This window comes from Akebia trifoliata, chromosome 3 (assembly GCF_017979445.1).
Source record: "Akebia trifoliata isolate Shusen 1 chromosome 3, ASM1797944v1, whole genome shotgun sequence".
In the NCBI taxonomy this organism is placed as follows: domain Eukaryota; kingdom Viridiplantae; phylum Streptophyta; class Magnoliopsida; order Ranunculales; family Lardizabalaceae; genus Akebia; species Akebia trifoliata.
In genome coordinates, this window is record NC_141377.1 from 24,319,474 (window position 1) to 24,331,710 (window position 12,237).

Consider the following 12,237-nt stretch of genomic DNA (forward strand, 5'->3'; position numbering starts at 1 on the left):
TGTTTTTTCATTTTTTTGCTTCTTTGACTCTAAATCACTTTGTGAAGTTTTGATCCTGGTATTATACTTGTACTGGTGCCAAAATAACTTTAACATATTCTCTCATGTTCCAGTTGTAAATAGATCCTAAGACATCAACCATCGTAATAATGATCCTAATAGGATACGTTGGAATAGTAATGTCATATGTTCATTACTTAGGCCTAGAGTGCACATGTTAGTGACATATACTTTGAGGTGCATTCTTGCGCAACCTACCCCATTGAATTTTTCCATCTCTGACATTACAAACTTCTCAAGTAGACGAATCCTAGGGATTTGATTTAGAGTCTCGATGCCTACTACGATTTCATTTATCCCTTTTATGTTCTTCAAGACTATTTCTAACTGAGTCATTCTGTTGACTAACATCAGATTCTCATTAAAGGGTTCTTCATTTCCATCAAGCTTATAAACCTCTTCTAGATTTTTGATCGTGTTACATTCCTTTTCCTTGCCCTTTTAATCATCAAGGGGGTTTCTTGTTGATTCAGAGATCTGTTATAATACTTCTACCTTGCTCTTTATGTTGTTTATATCCATTGAAAAAACTGTTAAGATCTTATGAATTTTCGAGAATTCAGATTCAGAGGTCATTTCTAACTATTCATTTGATACTGAAGTTCGTCCTAACCGACCTGACTCAAGACTCCAACTACGTGGTAGAGGCTTAAGCTTAGGAGCAATAATATCTTGAAATCCCATTAAAAGTGGATAATTTGTTGTAGACTCAAGAATAGATTTTTAGTATTTAGAACTAAAGATCCCTCTTGATAGCGTTTATTAGATTAACCCCCTAGATTCAAAGTGTTTAATTGATAAAATATTTTGAGCAAGAAATTGCATGAAGATGATTTGTTAATTGATTAAGAATTTAAGAAAATTTGATCATAATTAAGGGTTGTACGACCTTTAAAGAGTAAGACCTAGATTGTGCTAGTCAGTACACCCCTTAATATATTTCTACTAATCAAAATCTTGTCGATTATAAAATATTCAATCTATTGAATTAAATTGGCCAATACAAAGTGATTGGGGCTATGTACCCATTTGAGTTTAAGTCGATTCAACCAAATGTATCAAAATATTCTATTTGAATCATTTCTTCTACTATTTTTAAGCCAATTAGTTCAACCAATCCATATTTTGATCTATAAGATCCATTTACTAATTGGGATAACTGGTTTAACATGGCATTGATCAGTATGTCTCATCAGTTATGTTTATTGGGTTGGACTAGTATTGTAGGTTCAATTTGAGCGGTGTGGACTAGTCCACTCTCTTACCTAAGTAAAACAACCCGGGAGTACTCTTAGTCGATTCGAGTTGTAGTTTAATGGGACCGCACTTAAGTTCAAGATTTTAAGCTCCTTATAAGATTTAGGCTAGATTAGGACAAAGCTTAGGTTACTTCAACCCGAAACATCGATATATTATCCCAATTTCACCTAGTCAAGTAGTATATGGTGCTTCAGTTTGATATACCTAAAGGTATTATACTAAAGTTGAAGTATTCACTGTCATCCCCTGTGTCCTGAAAGACCAGGCTAGCTTGGATCTGGCTACGAGATTTATAAGGACATGTTATGATATAAATATGAGTATGCATACTCGTGAGTGTGTGCGAAGGGACAAAGTGCACCTGGGGTATTTTCGTAAATATTCAATCATACAAATCACATACATTAATCAAAGTCAATTGCAAGAAATAATCTATCAATCACATCCAATTACACACCAATGAGAGAAAAGACAAAATCTAGTCTAATCTAAGAGTCTCTTTGAGTCAACTAGGTTGACTCGAGTAAAAAGTCAACCTAAGGATAGTCTTGAATCGGGTCAAGTTTGACCCTAAAATACTAAAATTTCCTTGACTTTTTTTCACTAGATAGTTAAAGAAGTCCAATTGGTAAAATGAGGAATTTTATGAGAAATGGGAATCATTACTTAGTTTAGGTCTAGGAAGCAAAAATAACTCCAAATAGATATGGATTGGTCCACGGATCAGATAAATGGGTAAGGGTCAAATTATAGGTTTCGGAAGGTATTAGGTACTGAACTTGCCCGATCAAAATTATCACTCTCTACTATGATCAAAAGCTATCTTATGGTCAACATGCAAAGACTAAAGTTAAACTTATATTGAATTTGCTAAACGAATCTTACGACTAATGTTCTCCCAAATATCACATGATTTCTTGAATTTCACACAAAAATGAGAATTTTAAAAAAAAAAACCTTCTATATCCCATGATATAAAGCTAATTGTAAATCTACATGCAAATATTTCTCAAATCAATAACAATGGAAGTTTGTGAAAATTTTCTAAATTAAAAAATTAGAAATATGACATTTTTAAACTAGTAACTTATGAGTTTTCTAAATTAGGAACATGAAACGTCCCAAATTAGAAATTTACAAATATGATGAATTTCCAAATTAAAAATTTTATAACAATGAATTTTCTACAATAGTAAAATGTGAAACCTCCACATTTAAAAAATCCTAAATATGAACTTTTCCAAAATAGTAAATTTATGAATAAGAGTTCCCAAATTAGAAAAATATGAATTTATGACGAATCACCAAGTTGGAAATTAACAAAATAACAATGAAAAAAAAAATACATTGACAAATACCAATGCATACAAAATTTTCAATTGTTTATAAAAAAATTCAAATTCATCAAATTCTTAAATTTATCAAATGGGCATGTATACATAACTTTCAATTTTTCAAGATAATTATTATTTAATGACATGCTTATTTGTCATGCTAAGAAATGTATTACTACTTGAAATAATTTTCAACTCATCACAAATTCATTGTACAAATCATATAGGGCAATTATTTCTAATCTCAAAAGTCAAGTCATCACAAACTCACTACATAAATTAAGTTAAACACGAGATGATGAAGTCAACGCAAAAAAAAAATATTTTCTAACCCTAAAATAGTATAAAGAGCTTGAATCTCCATCATCATAAGTCATATAAATCTAATTTGAGCACAATGATTGTAATATTTTAACAAAAAAAAAAAAATTATGTTAATCTCATTAATAAGCAAAAGATAAAAATAAAAATGCATCCCTCATATTGTGAATTAATCGAAATAAAACATCACATATCATTGCTAGCATGAAAAACTTCATAATAAACTCTACGATTATCATGATGCCAAAATTAGTGTAAAACATCAATGGAGGATAGATATAAATATAAAGACACATAACAACGAAGGAGGAAAATAAAATTTTACAATGAAGTATAAGGGGAGAAAAGAGAGAACAAAAATAATATAAAAAAATTTACCTAGACAACAAATTAAAAAATTTATTTATTCAGAAATAACTTGACGAACTCATGAGCTGTTGTTGTGTTATTCATTGCAATTAATTTAATAGAAGAAGAAGATAGAGCTAGATAGATGTTGTTGTTGTAATTGAGAAAGAGTAACATTACTGCTGGTATCTCATTGGAGAAGATGAGTGTTAGAGAAGAAACGTTTAGCCAATACTGAAGTAGGGAGAAAGAAAGAGATTAGAGAGAGAGAGCTAGGTAGAGAGAGACTTGAGGAGAGTTAGTCGGGCAAAAAGAAACGTGAAAAGAGTTGGCTGGGGTCTGGACTAAAGAGAGAAATCAGGATAAGTTAGAGAAGAAAGGAATGTGAGAGAGATGAGGTGGGATGTACTATAATGGTGTTATTGGTCTGTAAGAGATATGAAGGCAGCAAGGATATTATTATAGGTTTTTGTAATGGTGTGAATGAGACAAGGGTAGCGTTGCTGCTTTAAGTTTTGTTGGTCTATAAGAGAAATGAAGGCAGTAAGGAGAAGAAGCTACTGCAAAGAAATTAAGGTGTTGGTATAGTCAAAAGAGAAGAGGACGTGGGTCTAACAGAAAAAAATAAGAATATTCAGCAATCACCCCCTCTAGATAAAGACGTCTATCGATTTTAATAGAAACGCTTTATAAAATTTTTTACGTTGTTTAATTTCTTTCTCTTATTTGTTTTGATTTCTTTTTAGGAGAATGAGGGTGGGGATCCCATGCTACTCACATCTTAACACTCATCCATCAATTAAGTCATGATTGATCGACTTTTATATTTTCCATTTTTTTTAATTTTAAATGATGGCTTCAATTTTAATTTGAAAATTTTATTTGTCAACTAAATTTTAATTTTAATTTTGATCGTTTTGAATTTGATTAGAATGGTCGATTTTATTTAATCTTTGATTGGTTGGTTTCATTTTTGCTTGATTAGTCGATTGAATTTTTAATTTTTATTTTATTGGTTTATTATTTTTAATTTGATTTTGATGAGATTCTTCCTTAAATTTTAATCGGTCGATTCATTTTTAATTTTGAATTTATTGGTTGATTGATTTTTAATTTTTAATTTGATTTTACATTTTAATTGGTTGAGTAATTTTTAATTTGAACTTAAATTTGATTTTTATTAAATTCAATTACTTGATTAAATTTTTATTTGATTTTCAATTTGATTTTGTTTTGAATTTTAATCGTTTGATTTTTAATTTAAATTTTATTTTCATTAGATTAGATTTTTAATTTGATTTCAAATTTAAATTTGATTTTTTTAATCATATTTTCCTAAGAATCAAGTTCTCTAAGTCAAACTTGGATATTAAAGGGCATTTTGGTCATTTTTCCTAAATTTTTCTATTTTCGTCAATTTGGTCCCATTAAACTTGAAATCATATTATGAGTACAATGGAAGTACTTTCGAGACTTTTCGGAGGTTCAAATTCCATAAGGGGTATTTTCGTTATTTTATTGATTTTTGTATATTTTTATGAATTTTGGCGTGAGGTTTCTTTCAGTCTCAATTGGATTATTTTTAAGTCTTGAGATCGTATTTTCCTAACATAGCGAGGTCTCTAAGTTATCGAACAGTGTAGCAAACCTAAGCATACATGTTTGTTAAATTGGGTATAAGGTGTAGCGATCCTAATCTTGTATAAATTTTTATGTCGAGTCACAGCGAGTAAGAAAAATGGAAGGATTAGAAATGGGAGAAATCAGGAATAGTATTCATAAGCTTTTGAATTTTTTGAGCTCATCATTAGGAATTCACCGTAATCAGGTGATGAATTGTCAAATTAGGGAGATGCAAAAAATGGGATGTCTACAAGGACAATTGTACATCAATTGAAGCTCTGTGAATGGTTGAAAGTTTGAGTGATATTAAGGAGGAATCATTGAATTATCATGTGTAAGGTTGTTAAAAAAACTATCTTGAATGAACTCGTTCTGCTTATATGAGAAATTTTGAGGGGACCAACTTTTTGAATGATATGGTTGGTTGAACATATTAGTGGTCGACATCGAATAACAATTGTACTCATGAACGATTTGAGACTATCCATTCCTCATGATGGATAAGTTTGGACAACACTCGATTATGTGATTATAACTATCACACAAAATACCTAAGGATCGTATTCCTCTATCTACTCTTATGACATTCTCGAACCTATGGAGCGATTTTTGGATCGGTGGCTTCTAAAAAGTATTGATTCTATTATTAAAATTATTCATCTCACTCAATATATTTGACATGACATACTCATAACCATTCTTCATTGAAGATCAAGATATTGAACTACTACACTCTTCAAATGTCTATTAAGCGCTCAAAACACATAGTTGATCAAACAATTGAAAAAAAAAAAAAAAGGACTGGACCTAGATAGGTTGCTTAACTCTAGACAACTCCTAACTAGCTATAAATTGTTCAATTAGCTTTCTGACTTGGTTCTATGAAATCAAATTCGGATCACTTAGATCTCTAGATCGAAAGTGATGCACATCCCATAAGCAATGACACTCTTAAATCATTTTATTTTTTTGAAAAAACTTAGTCTATCCCCTTACAATGGGCAAGATCTTATAGATGCCAAATATGATCAAGAAGCGTAATCGACACAACTTGAAACAGATTTCTCCTATTGAACTCATGGGCCCTATAGTCAAGTCTAATTGATTTTAATTAGTTTGATTAGATAACTAGTTGTGATATGTGCACACATAAGGTTTTTATGAAATGGACGTAGAAAGAAAATATTGCATCCAATAATGGATTACTTTTTAACTCTAAATCTATTAGGAAATGAAATAAGAAAATATATATTCTATGAATTTAAATTTGCAAGGAATTAAAGAACATCTATACTAGGAAGTTAAAGCTTGCAAAAAGTAATAAATAATAAATAATTACTCTATTACCCTTATAGATTTTATCGAGGGCTTATAGGGATAGATAACTTCTATGAGGTTTTACTCTCTATCCCTAAGCCTCAAACTAAAGCAAACTAATATCTACATTACTAAAAATAAGGAAAGTTTAAAAATAAATTTGTTTAAATGTAAAAAAGGGGAGTTGATAAAAGAAGGAGGTTTAGAAGAGGATTACAAAGAAAAATTAAAAAAAATTATAACTACACCCCACCTTGGTCTCTTTCTCTTCTTCTTGGTTAAGAATTCTTGAGTATTTAAGAAAGGATTTAAATATAGTTTTGGTAGGCTAAAAGGTTTTGAAGAAAGACTTGGACAAAATTTTGGATTACTTGAACTCTTTCTCCATTAACCTTTGATGGGGGTCCTATTTATAGGATTTTAGGAAACCCTTGTGGATAAAGTTACCTTAAATCCTATAGTTACCACTATTTGCATTAAAATCTCTATGGAAGATTAAAATTACCTCTCCTCTTTTTGGCCTTGATGGTCTTTTACTCACCTATAGGTCTCACAAATCATGATAATCAAGGTATACATTAGTTAAAGCCAATAGTTTTTAGAGAATTTCTTGAGGACAGTAGAATGGTCCTATACCTTAAGCTCTGGAACAATCAAGAATGAATTAGGCTAAATGGCATGTAAATATGTATTTGTATTTTAGATATTAAGGTCATTTAGCCTAGTTAGCTTTCTAACAACTTAAGGTAAATCTAGTCTTTGCACGCACGTTCTAATGAATTTTATAAGTTGGACAAAGTTATCAAAATCTTTTGAACTTGGTCTAATTACATTGAATCTTATAAGATGGAGGATAAGATTAAGGGGCATATGAGTAAACTACCTTAGTTGACTCTAACAAGATAGGGTTAGGATAATAATTACACTTATGTGGGGATCAATACTTGACCAACGATCTTTATTAGAAGAATAGGAAATTACATGACGACCAAAGTGGTGGGATTCTTAAAGAGCTAAAGGAAGGGTAAATGAATAAAAATGAGGGGTTTCTTGGGTTGAAAGTAGTAGATATGTGATTTTCGATTCCGAATATCACTTTTACAAAGGTTTGGAGTCACCATCATTCATTTTTATAAAAAGGGTGTGAATGGTCACCCGAAATATTTTTTTTGAAAAAGATGTCATTTTGGCATTTAGTAACTCTCATTCGGATAAGATACTAATCCACCTAAGATAGGGGTAAACAGCTCGATTAGAGAAAGGAGAAGGTTTTAGGCACCTCTTTCTCTCCACCAAGTGGTGGTAACCTCAAAATAACTCGATCGTTTTGGATGAAAATATAAATAAAAGAAAAATATCACGTGTTGACGAATTGTACCCTAAGTAGGGAATTACTATCAGCTTAGCATATCTTAATAGGATCATCTTATCGAAAGAAATGAGTTGGATTTTAAATCTTATTTTGTTTTTCTAATTCTTGGTTTCTATTTTGATTTTCTCTTTCTAATTCTTTTGTTTTTATTTCCTTTTTTATTTTTACATGTCCTTGGGGAGAATGATGGTGGGGTGATCCCACGCTACTCATAGTTTGTTAATTCTTTGATGCTTACGTCTTGATTGGTTGATTTTGATTGTTTTAATTTGAATCTTATGAATCAATTTTTTATTTGGTTGATCGATTTTTTAATTTTGAGTTTTATTAGTCGATTAATTTTTGTTTTGGGTTTGGTTAAATATATATTTTTTAATTTGAATTTTAATTGGCCATTTGATTTAGATTTTATTTGGTCGATTGATTGAGTTGGATTTTAAATTTGTTAATTTAGTTGGGTTTCGATTTGAATTTGAATTTATTGGTTAGTTGATTTTTAATTTTTAATTTGATTTTGATAAATTAATTTTGATTTTAATTTTTAATTTAATTTTCATGAAATTTTAATCGGTCGAGTCATTTTTAATTTTGAATTTTCATTGGATTTTGATTTTTAAGTTGAGTTTGATTTTTATTTTTGATTTGATTTCCATTTGATTTTGATTTTTATTAAGTTTTCCTAAGGGTCAAGGTCGCTAAGTCAAGTTTGGATATTGAGGGGCATTTCAATTATTTTTGTGATTTTTCCTAAATTTCTCTGTTTTCGATGATTTGGGTCCCATTAGACTCAAAATTATATTTTGAATGCAATGGAGGTATTTTCAAAAAATTTCGAAGATCCAAAATTTATGAGGGGTATTTTCGTCATTTTGTTGATTTTTACAGATTTTTACGAATCTTGGCATAAGATTTCTTTCAATCCCAACATGATTATTTCTAAGTTTCAAGGTCATATTTTCCTAGCGTAGTGAGGTCTCTAACTTATCGAACTGTATAGTGAACCTAGGCATATGTGTTTGCTAAATCAGGTATAAGGTGTAATGATCCTAAGCGTGCGTAAATTTATATGTCCAGTCGTAACAAGTAGAGCGTGAAAATGCTAAAAACGAAAGGAATTAGAGACAATACTTACAAGCTGTAGACACCCCATTTTTGCATTTGCCTGATTAATCAACTCGTCAACTGATGAGTATCTCCAAACACTCAATTATACGCACATTTTCTGGATATTTATCTTGATTTTTGTACCTATTTCTCTATATTAAGATAATAATCATGATAAGCCTCAAACCACCACGTTGCATATTAATTAGGCTTAATTATATATAAATAAATTCATTTACTAGATAAATCTAATTACGTGTGTTTCTTGTGCAGAAAATCAACAATTTGGAATCAAAATCTCAAGGCAAAAGCATTTGGGCCCACTTTGGAATGCCCTAACACTTTGGAATGCCCTAATCCTTTGGAATGCCCTAATCCTTAACTCATATTCTCTTCTTTTGTCTTTTTGTGCAAAGAAAAGTGGAGGCTACTTTTAGACTCTTCTACACACATTTTTCTCTATAAATAGAGCCTTCATTTCTAGAGAAAGGGTCCCATCTTGGTTCTCTTATCCAAGACTCCTTTAATCTAAGGCTCTTTGCCTATTCTCTTATTTTTTGTATTTTCATTTTCTAGTTATTTTCTTTTGGTTAACTAGTCTTGTAAGAAGTAGAAGAAGAAGAAGTTGTAATTTTCTCCATGAAATGAAGAAAAGTTCTTTCATCTCTTGTCTTCCCTCTCTTGCAATGACATTAGGCTAAGTTCCCCTCCATTGGAGAGTGGAAAAGCCTAGAGCAAGTTCTTGTGTTATTTCTAATTTTATGCCTTTCTTTTATTTAAAATGCTTATGAATTCTCTTTAAGTTTCTTGCACATTTTATTCTTAATATAGATACTTTATGCTTAGATTAGATCAAGATAAAGTATGCTTAAATTAGATAATTTGTAGTAAGAAGTTCTCAAGAAATTCTACTTTGTTTTTGTTCCTTTATTTCATTTTAATTGCAAAACTTTCCGATCTAAGGAGCTAACACCAAGCCCTTATGATTGAGTTATAAAAAGGCTAGAGACTAGAAATTGCTCATTAACATGTTTTAGGTAGATCCACCTCCAATGGTGTTTTAATTCATAAGTTTACTTGCTTTTAATTTCATTTACTTTAGTTTATTTTCTAGCAATTTTACATCTTCTTATAAGTTCAAAAATACAAAGAAAAACAGTTTTAATTCCTTTTAGTTAATTTGAATTTTATCTTCTTAGCTTAGCTCTATTCCTCCTTTCTCTTGGGTTCGATCCCCTACTTGCCCCACAAGTAAGGTAAAACTAAGATTATTATTAACTCCGGTGAGAAGAACAACGATAGTCTCACCAGAATTTTGGCGCCGCTGCCGGGGAAAGGTAAAGGTAGTAGTGGTAAGTTTTGATTTAAAATTTATTTATTTATTTTTTTTTTTTCATTTTTATTTTATTTTCTTTTTTCTTTTGGTTTCTTTCTATAAGTTCAAGTGTTCTTGAGATTTTAAGAGAGAAGAAAGAAGAAAAAAACATTGAAAAAAAAAAAAAAAGTCATTCTCGTTTTCTTTTTCACCCTTGACAGCAGAACTTAAACTGACTGTAACTTTCTACTCCGATCTCCGATTATCTATTAGTGCATATCGATTTGGGGTAGAACGAAATTTTCTATAAAATTTGACAAAGTCAGCAAGATAGCGGTAAGTCAGATTCTGTTTTTGAGTCCATTTACTATCATTTCTGCTAACATTTCTGTTTTGCTTCTTGTAGGTGAACATTTTTTTTTCTCTTTTTTCTTCTTTTCTTTCAATTTCCTTTAATCTTTAGTTAGGTTTATTTTTCTGTTTTAAAACTCTTGTATAGGATTTCTTGTAATTTTTATTAATTATCCAAGAAGGCTTGGATTGTAATAGACTAAGGAAGGACGACGGGTGGACAATACCGTCACGACTCCTTAGGTTCGCACACCAAAATTGGAGTTGGTGGCCTAAGTCGACTCAAACCGTCTTCACCCCGTCTAGCACGGGAGGTAATCCCGAAACACCCACGCCTCTCTTTGCTAGTGGGTTACTCCTTGCCTTTGTATGTTATTTTTCCAATTTGCACACACTTGGAATAGTTAATTAAGTAGTAAAGAGCACCCCTCTCCTAGGGATGGCATGATAAGATAAGGATTGGAAGTCATTACCAATTCCTTGCTCTAATTAGGATAATCAATTCACTAGTCATCCAATCAAATTAATTAAAATCAATTAGACTTGACTATAGGGCCCACGAGCTCAATAGGAGAAATTCCACTTCAAGTTGTGCCAATTGCGCTTCTTGGTCATTTTTGTATCTAGTAAGATCTTGCCCTTTGAGGGGATAGACTCAGTCTATTCAAGAAAGGAAGGTATTTAAGCGTGCTCTTGCTTATGCATTATGCGCCTCCTCCGATCTGGAGATCCGAATGATTCAAACTTGATTTCATAGAACCGAGTTGGAAGGCTAGTTGCGCTATTTCTACCCAGTTAGGAGCTGTCTAGCTTTAGGCAACCTATCTAGGTCCAGTCTTTTCTTTTCGTGATTGTTTGATCGACTGTGTGATTTGTATGCTTGGTAGACGTTCACAAAATAACGTGTTAGAACCATTTGATCCTGAGATCGAACGTACCATCAGTAGGATACGCAAGACACCATCAGTAGTTATGATGGGTGATCGAGAGCGAACTCTCAATGAGCTCTTCGCTCCAGCTTCCGCATCTCCTCCCACATGCATTGTTTTACCGTTGAACAATGCACCTCAGTTTGAAATTAGGGCTGCCACCATCAATATGCTCCCTAAGTTCCACGGTTTAGAGCGTGAACAACCTTACACCCATCTTAATCGATTCTTGACTATATGTCAAACTTTTAGAAATCAGAATCTAGATGAGGAGAGTATCAAGCTTATTCTGTTCCCGTTATCCTTGGAAGACCACGCAGCTGCGTGGTTGAACTCCCTAACACCCAATTCCATATCTACCTGGGATGTTCTATCCAAGAAATTTATGGCCAAATTCTACCCCGTGGCCAAAACTGAGAAAATGAAGGACTCTATTAGAAATTTTAGAGCCCGTCCTGATGATGAATTTTCCCAAACTTGGGAAAGATTCAATGATTTATTGGTCAAATGCCCACACCATGGCATTGACAAAGCACAGTTGGTGCAAAGTTTTTATAGAGGATTAACAATGAATCAACGTACCTTAGTTGAGTCAATGCATAAGGGTCAGTTCATGAACCAGACTCCCAACCAAGCGTATGATTTCCTCGTAGAGTTAGCTGAGAGTGCTCAAAACTGGAGTACTAACCAAGAAGAATTTGATAGAGACGATCCGGTTAGGAAGACAGGCATGTATGAGATGAAGGCAGACCCTGATCTCAAAAATGTCATGTGTAGTCTAGTGAGTGGGATGAATAATCTCACGAAGAAGTTAGATGCCTTTACCATCTCAGCATCCAAACCTCACCTAGACCCTCGTACAATTTCGCAAGTGACTGTCGAACCGAGTTCTTTGTGTGTCAT